At 36.4% G+C, this 9,306-nt stretch overlaps 1 pseudogene; it reads left to right on the forward strand.

Annotated features, from left to right (window-relative positions):
• Positions 1-6,107: 6,107 nt before the first annotated feature.
• On the forward strand, positions 6,108-6,812 carry LOC102893477 (annotated as a pseudogene).
• Positions 6,813-9,306: the final 2,494 nt, after the last annotated feature.

Here is a 9,306-nt window from a genome sequence, read left to right on the forward strand (position 1 = left end):
ATACTTATTGTTTAAGTCATCCAATCTCTGTTATTTGTTGTAGTAGCCTGAACTAAGACACAAGTCAATGCAAAACACACTGCGAAAGGAATCGCATTCCTTCAGCGTTTTCCAAAGGAGAAGAACTCGCAACAAAAGATTTGGAATCGCTAGGAAGAGGAACTACTGTTTCCAGTTCTTTAGTCCACTAGACTATAAAGTTTTCACAATTTAAACTTCCTTTGGTTTAAAATCATTATGACCAGGCAGGGGAAGAGGGAGCCGTTATACTTATGTGAGAATCGGGAGGGCATCTGGGTCATTCTACCCAGGTCGTTACCATTCTCTTTCTATTTTTCTGAAAGGAACGGAGGCTTTGACGTCAGGTGAGATGAGTCATCTTTCCTCTCGGGGCCTCTGGCTGGGATTTGCAGGCTGTCTTTGCAGCAGCTATTCTGTTAGTCATTCATTAAAAACAAAACAGAAAAACGACAACAAAAAAAACCAGGCATATTGGAAAAGCTGAAAGGAAATGCTCGGATGAACAAGAGATTAAATTTCTATTTTCACTGGAGAGAACTTGCTTGCTTTCTCACAAAGGCAGCCTCATCCAGTACCAGGCAACCCCAGGGCTCTCAGTAAAGCCTAGTTGGTTGACCGACAATGGGACCTGCTCGGTCCTTGTACATCTTGGTATTAAAAATGAGTTTTCAGATATGATTATGTGATTGGCGTATGGAAGTTTGTGCCTATTTACTCCTTCTTGGTTTGGAATGTCCACTTAGACTCATTGGATTTACAGTGAGAGCCGGCCTTCCTGTCATGGACATGAGAAGGCCCTTTCTGGAGCTTTATCTGCATAGGCACATGTGGGATTCACTGGAAGGAAAGTTGAATTGTGATCAAAGAATTAGGCACTGTTTTGCTCCAGGAAACCCTAACCAAGCTTTCAACCTACTTGAGAACCTGCTAGGAGGAAAAAAATCTTCCTTGACAGCAATGTAGAAGAACAATCGGGAATGAATAGGAAAAGAGTGTTTGTCCTGGATTCCTCCAGCCTAGGACAGGATATATCACTGTTGCTTTGCTCTCACTTAAGTGATAAGGAATCTGAAGACCCGAGAAGAATGGTGAATTAGCCAGCGATGTCTGGGAACTACGGCCTGAGCCCTCTTTTCTTTCCCCTCCTTAGGTGATCTCTCTCTCGCATCACTCAGTTTAATTTCTTTGTAAAATTAATCACACGTGGCGATTGTCCACTCGTGTACGTATTTTTAATTGAATTTCCAACATCTCCCTGCCTCTGTCCAAGTACGTTGTATTATATGAACTAGAGCTTTGTCTGTCTTTAAAAAGGCAGTATGGAGCAGCGATTAAGCTCTCATATTCTAGAGATAGATTTCATGGAGTCGAAGCCCAGCTTTGCCACTTACTAGACTTGTGCCCCTGGGAAAATTTTTTGACCTTCTGTCCTCATTGGTAAAATGAAGGCAGTAAAAGGTCCTGCCTTGTAAAATTGTTGTGAGGAGCTCACTACCCATAAGACATCTCCGGAACAAAGGCCCGGCCTCAGCAGGTGTTAGCTGTCACTATTGTTAACCGCATACTTGCTTAACACACATTTGCTGAATGACCGATACATAAATTTTACATATGCAAGGAAGGCTTCTGCTAAGTCGCAGAACAGATTTTAGAATACACATTGAAAAAGGTTCCTGCCTGGGGGCTGAACAGTCAAATCCTTCTAGAAAGCTGTTCATTCGGAAGCAGTCTGGTGAGCTGCAGCTGTGGAGAGAGGTGGGAGGCAGTGTGTTGAAATGGAAAACAATAGTAATAGAAACCTGAGTATATTTAGTAATTATTTTGTACAAGTGCTGTGGCCCATTTTTCTATTTTTCTTCCTCACAATCACTGATGCATTACAGTAAAGTTATATTATGAAGCATTTCTAATGGTTCCTTGTTACACCAACCTACCTCGTACTACAGAAGTTGTGTACGGTCCATTCCCCTTCCAGAATATTCTTTTCATCCTTTAACCCCATGCCTAGTTACCAATTACCCGCCTTCGACTTTAAGCTGCAATGCCATGTCCTTGAGAAGCTTCATTTGACCCTACTAGAATGTTCCAGGCATCCCTGTAATATATGCTTATCATGCCATCTACCTTTCCTTTCTTGCATGTACCATAGCTTATGTTAATTTAAATGATTATTTAATTAACCTGCCTTCCTGACTAGATTCTACACTTTGTGGGGTTAGGTTTCTGTCTTGTTTTATTCATCAATGTATCCCCAGAACCCAGCAGTACCCTTTCCCAATGGTTGGCACGTAGGAAATACTTACTGAATAAGCGAGTGTGCATCAATACTGCAGCAGAGTGAAACATCCTCCAAATCTGTGACTCGTTTTTGAAGGTCAAAAAGTGCAAATGCCGGTTTTATTTGAACTGCGTTTTTGCACTTATCAACTCGCATGTTTCTCACTTCCTTCCCAACTGAATTTAACCCTAGATAATGATAAAAAACAACATTTGTCTTAGCTCTAGAAGAAAAGAGAAGTCATAGAAGAAAATTGAAGAGAGATAGCAGTGAGAAGTTAAAGATAAAACACTTTCTAGCATCTTTAAACTTTTAGTCTATTGAGAATGCTTAAGAAAAAAAATAAATAATAGTATTTTTCCCTTTGAAACAAAACAGACACAGTCTCATCTGACTCTTGTACATTCATTAGAACCCCTCTGGAAGAAAAGTTTGATTTTTAAAAAAAATTTAAATGTCAATAAAGACAAGTTCTGCTGCCAGCATCAAACTTACAAATAAAGATATAGCTCTGGTCTGATTAACATTATTTCTTTAAAATCTGGCTCAACAACAACAATAAAAAAACCAAGGAAATTCAAGAGAAAAGAATCAGAAAATAGTATTTTTAATTATCACTTGATGACAAAGGTCATTCCCATTAAAATAAGAATGACTTTAATTCATCATGAATGACACGAATGGTCTACAACTTTTGGTTATTCATGTCAATGATTTCCCCTAGGGTTAGTTATGAAACTAGCTGGTAGGCTGATGGAATTCAAAGAAAGGAAAAACAAAACAAAACAATACCACAATGATGGTAGTATGTGGGAGATGGCAAAAGTGGGGGGAATGCTATTGTTTACCCACTCAGTTGATGGCTTATGAAGAGGAAATGGTTCTTTGGGGAGAGGTCAAAGCACTGAGACCGTTCCTCCAGAAGTTCTGAGGGATAGGGGGAAGGCTATTGTTTACCCACTCAGTTGATGGCTTATGAAAAGGAAATGGTTCTTTGGGAGAGGTCAGAGCACTGAGACCGTTCCTCCAGAAGTTCTGAGGGAAGTATGACAGGTTCGAATTTAAAGACAACTTGTAAGAGATTTATTAAGTCCCGTTGTGAAAAGACCTATTTCAAATGTAATGCCAAATCTCTTGTCTGCAATTTGATTTTTTTCCTCCTATCCGTTAGCAAATTAATATTTCAAGCAGGGATAAGATTTTTTGGAGGGACATATGAAAGGTATATTTACCATTTGGGATTGGATGTAAGAACAACAAGCTGAAATGACATTATTGGTGAAGTTATTGAAGATCTCTGAATAGAAATTAGAGCCAAAAAGAGGAACTCACATAAAAATAATTTTGAACCAGTGTTCAGCCTGAAAAATATGGACTTATTTGAAGAGAGGAAAATGGCAGAAAAGAAAAACAGGAAAAAAATGAAGCAAATCAAAACAAAAAACTTCAGAATAGGAGGGGAGTTAGCATTTGCCTCTTTTTAATTTTTTAAAAAGTTTCTTTTTTTTAATTTTAATTTATACAAGCAATTTAAAAACTTTTTCTACATCTTTTACATTAATATATCTTTTTGAACTATCTATAGCTACTTGGGTCAATTTAGGAAAACTGTATTTTTCCTAGATAATTATCCATTTTATCTAGTTTTTCGAATGTACTTGTATAGAGGTCTGCATAGTAGTCTCATTTTAAAAAATTCTTCTAATTCAATAATTATTTTCCCCAATGTCAATCATTTTGTATATTTGTGATTTCTCTCTCAATCAATTTAGCTGGTGCTTTGTCTATTTTGCTGATATTTAAAAAATATATATATATATCTTATTTTACTAATTAAATCTGCTGTTTTCCTGATGCCTCCCTTATCAATTTCTATTTTTATATTAATCATTTTTCCTCATGTTATGTTTTGGTTTACTTTGTTGTTGTGGTAATGGTGGTGGTGATCATGGCTTTATTAGCTTTCATGGATTGGAAATTTAGCTGATTTTTCATTCTTTTCTTTTTATTGATAAAATGTTTAAGGCTATGAATTTTCCTCTATTAACAGCTTTAAATATATCCCATAGATTCTGAACTGTAGTGTTTCCACCAATTATAAAGATTAAAAAGGAACAATGGATCTTCTTTTGGCTTCAGTTATCTATATATCTTTGGCTGCTGATATATCAAAAGCACTCTGTCACTCAATTTTGCCATCATAAATTATTAATAATATGACTTGTCATATTGATTTTAGTAGACAGACCCTAGAGGGCTTAATAGATTTTTAGAGATTTTATAAATAATAAGTAGAGCCATTTGGTCATGTCTTAGAAGGAAATAAATGTTTGGGTTAAAACTAATAATGATTTTTAAAAGTTCTGTTGTTTTAGTTATATAGTTCCTTGTATTTAATAATGATTTGATAGAAATGTTTTTCAATTCAAAGTTTTTAAAACAAACTTTTTATTTGGAAATAATTTTATATTTACAGAACAACTACAAAGGCAGTAAGGTTCCCATATGCTCTTCAACCACTTTTCTCTATTATTAATAACTTATGTTATCATGGTACAGCTGTCAGAACTAAGAACCAACATTGCTATATTACTGTAAACTATACTCCAGACTTTATTTGGATTTCTTCAGTTTTTCCATTTGTGTTCTTTTCTGTTCCGAGATCTAGTCCAGGGAATCACATTGCATTTAGTTGCCATGCTCCTCTGGCCTGGGACAGTTAAGTAGTAGTTTCTAAATTTCCAGGAGGAAGGAATTTTTAGCTTTTTAAAAAATGTCTTACTAATAATTATTGATTTTTATTGCATTATCATCTGAGTGATATTTTTCTATTTTATGCAACTTACTGTTACTTTCCTTGTGACCTCATATTTGATCACTTTTGTAAATACTCTATGTGAGCTTGAGAATAAATGTGTTCTCTATTATCAGGGATAAAGTTGAGTATAGATCCATAAGATTTATCTTATTGAATACGTTATTTAGGTCTCTATATCTTTATTTATAGTCTACTTGATTTATCTTGTCCTGAGAATGGAAGTCGCCTATTGTTGGTATGTTTCTATCTATATTTCTTTGTGTCTCCTATGGTTCTGCTTTATAAAGGTAGTTTCTACTTCATTCACTGCATTAATACTCATAACTGATCTTTATTGTGAATTTTAACACTTAAATTTAAATGGTCCTTTGTTGTCTTTAATGAGTTTTGGCTTCTATTTATTTGAGACATCAGAATCTGAAAGTTTGCTTTTTATTACTTTCATTTTTTCTGGTGTATCTTTGCTCATTATTCCTTTTGAATCTTTCTGAATTACTTCATTTTAGGTGTGTCTTCCTGAATACAGCTTAAAGTTAGGTCTTGCTTTGTGAGTACAATTGAGATTATTTTTTTCTTTTAACAGGTAAGTTAAGCCCATTCACATTTATTGTATTTAGTCTTAACTTTTTCAAATTATTTTATATGTACTATTTATACTTTATTGTTTTCTGTGTTTCTTTCTCTATGTGATATTTTCTTTGTTTTATTTTTTAACTTTATTTTGATATTTAGAGAGGTTTTTTAGTAGTTACTTTTGTACTATTTCTTTTTAAAAATTGTCCCAGTCCAACGTTTCTTTATTTAATCTTTTCTATCTGGTTTGTGAGATTTTATTAGTATCTTTTGACACCTACCAATCGCCTAATGAATTCACCAATCAGTGAATCCTGCTTTCTTCATTGATTAATGGACATTTGAATTGTTTCCAGATTTTGGCAGCTATGAATAAAGTTACTGTAAACAACAAATAAAAGAGCTCTCCAGGTACAGATGGTGGAGCTCGGTTACAGCTTTTCGCTGACTGCATTCAGACCTCCTGCTAAACCTGTCTGGATTGAATGTGCTTTGGTTGCTATAGCTGGAGGAGTCTCCTCAGTGGGAATTAGAGCTGCAAATGGTGTGTTATTAGCAACTGAGAAAAAAACAGAAATTCATTCTTTATGATAAGTGACGTGCACACGAAGTGGAACCGATTACCAAACGTATAGATCTGGTGTAGAGTGGCATAGACCCAGATTATAGTGCTTGCACACAGAGGTCAAAATCTAGCTCAGAAATACTGTCTTGTTTATCAAGAACCCATCACCACAATCGGCTGGTACAGGGAGTAGTTTCTGTGATGTAAGAATACACCCAGTCTGGTGGTAGGCTTCCATTTGGAGTTTCTTTACTTATTTGTGATTGGAATGAGGAATGGCCATATTTATTTTAGTCAGATCCATCCGGAGCTTACTTTGCCTGGAAAGCCGCCACATTAATGGGAAAGAACTAAGTGAATGGGAGAGAAGTTTCTTTGAGAAAATATATAATGAAATTTAGAACTTGAAGATGCCATTCATACAGCAATATCGACCCTAAAGGAAAGCTTTGAAAGGCAAATAACAAGATAACACAGAAGTCAAGATCTGCAATGAGGCCAGATTTAGACAGTTTGTTCCAACTGAAATTAAGGATGACTCGGCTGCCATAGCATAACAATAAAGTGACTGAAAAATCCAGAATTTGAGGTATTCTGTCTGCTGAAACATGTTTTAAGTCTGTCATTTTGCAGACTTTTAGCAGACTTATCTCTACATGGTTTAAAAGACTGTTTTTAAAAATGACACCTATAAAGTACAGTAAACTGTTAAATAAAAGAGCGCTGCATTCTTTTATGCCTCTATTCTTTTCTCCACGTTCTTCCCGCTGATTGGAGAACACCTCTGCCATACTGCGTAAGTCTTGCTTTTCTTTCAATACTCAGCTCTGAAAGCAACTCGCTATGATTTTTCCCTTGAGCCCCCAGGCTGGGTTAGGTGCTTCTTTTACACTCAGCCCTTTCCACAGCATTAGAAGCCTCCTAAATCTAGTCGTTCATTACCTTCCAGCTTCATCTCTCACAATTTAACAGACAGGTTTGCATAGTGGTTAATAGAGAGGGCCCTGAGATCAGACTTTTGGAACTAAAATCCTGGTTTTGCTATTTCTAATTATGTGACCTTGGGCAAATTTGCTAACTCTGAGCCTATTTCTTTGTTGGCGATATGGAGATTTTAATATTGCCAACCTCCTAATAAAATCAGGTGTCGTAATAACATGAGGTAATCCATTCAGTAAATTGTCCCATACTTACTAAGTACTCTCTACATATTAGCTAGTGTGGTTAGTTATAATTAGTAGTAGTAGTATGTTTCATGCTGGACTTTGTTTTTCTAAAGTCTGATTGACACTGGAAGCCCCAAACCAGTAATAAGTACAAGAACTTTCTATTTAGAGGTAAGTGCACTGAAAGAAGCAAGTCAGGATATTTATAGTGATATAGGGGAGAAGGCAGTGAACTCGACCTGAAAAAATTCAAGAATGGGTTAGAACTTAGAAACAAAGTGCTTAAAAGTCTTGTTTTAATGGTGGCAATATCAGTCTGGCCAGAAGAGACATTTGACTCAACACCGAAATGGTATAGATTAGAACTTTATATAAAGAGCTATTTCGAGTTATCTTTAAAAGAAGCTTTGGATCAGATTATATTGAGATTTATTTTAAGGGACTAAAACAAAAAATCAGAATTTATTATTTTATTTTATAAACCAAATTGTGGCTATTATATAGTACATGTATTTTATGTTTCCATAACAACAACAAAAGCTTTAGGTAATTCACATGTTCCGATGAACTTTCTTTCTCCTTATGGCAAGCATTTGTAAAATAAAATCGTTAGGTGGGATGATCGCTAAGGCAGACTTTATATAAGATCGTTTAAGATTACCTCTACCTCTGGCATTCAGACATTTTAAGAAATTGTTTTCCTAAGAAGATTTCTAAGGTAGAGAAGGGATCACAATATAGCAACATCCTTCCTAGTGAGCTTCCCTCAATGGAAGGTCATTTAGAGTTTAATGGGATTAATTTGGCTGACACATTCAATTTTAAAAGGAATCTCTGTTCTTGTGCCAGCCGGCATGGATTTTGACAGGCAAAAAGCTCAGATCCTGCCAATTTCACCCAAGAGTACAATCCTTTAAGCTGTGACTCTGGCTGAAAGCCGCTCGCAGATCCTGGTTGCTGAGATGATGAATAGACAGTTGGATGACATGTTCCTGGGCTGCCATAAATCAAATCCTCCTTGTTCTCCCCCGCCCCCACCCCGGCTAGTCCAGCCTGGTCTCTGGGACCCTCTTCCCAATCTATGCTAAAACGGCAATCAGATTAGAGGCAACCTGCGTTCTTCTACTGTGAGCCACAAGCCCAAATGAAGATGAATTTCTTACTAGCAAGGTTCATTCTAAAAGGCAAAGCAAAAACTTCCCATCACAGAGGCAGTATTGGCAGCCCAATATATTCCCCTCTTCGTCCCAACCCTTCCCCTTCTGTATCTTCAGACTCACAAAGGAATGGCTTTCTGTAGGTGACACTAGCATTTTCAATAGCAACTGCTCTCTTATCTTCTTTCAGTGCTGGAAGGGATATTTCTTTTAAACTCCAGCTGCTTTAAATTTTTTTCATTTTATGCTTATTCCTATGAATAGGAATGGCCTTGGTGACTGCAGGCAGGAAGTTATAAGTAATTCTGACCACCAACCCAGCAGAAACTGAATCCACTGGGATTCTGAATAGATTTTCCCCTATACAAGGATCGCCAATTAGCTAGACAGATTCCATTTTTATCTTTCTTCTAAAACTGTGGGTGAAGAAGATCATACAGAATTGACCAGGAATTGTCCCATGGGACACATTTCTGTGACCACGATATTTTTGCACATTGAACCAAATTGATTTGAGAGGGCTTGCCTTGGAGTAAAGGCACAGTGATGCCATCAAGATACCTTACGGCCTCAGTATCTGGTCCTGGAAGGCAACACCTATACTGATTAAGACTTATACTTTGGACTCTAACAGACTTAGTTTCAGCCTAGGCCCCACTTCTTACGATACATATATGTGTTAACTGAGCAAATTATTTAATATCTTTCTATATTAGTTTTCCCCTCTT

The sequence above is a fragment of the Pteropus alecto genome, unplaced genomic scaffold (genome assembly GCF_000325575.1).
Source record: "Pteropus alecto unplaced genomic scaffold, ASM32557v1 scaffold110, whole genome shotgun sequence".
NCBI classification, from domain to species: Eukaryota; Metazoa; Chordata; class Mammalia; order Chiroptera; family Pteropodidae; genus Pteropus; species Pteropus alecto.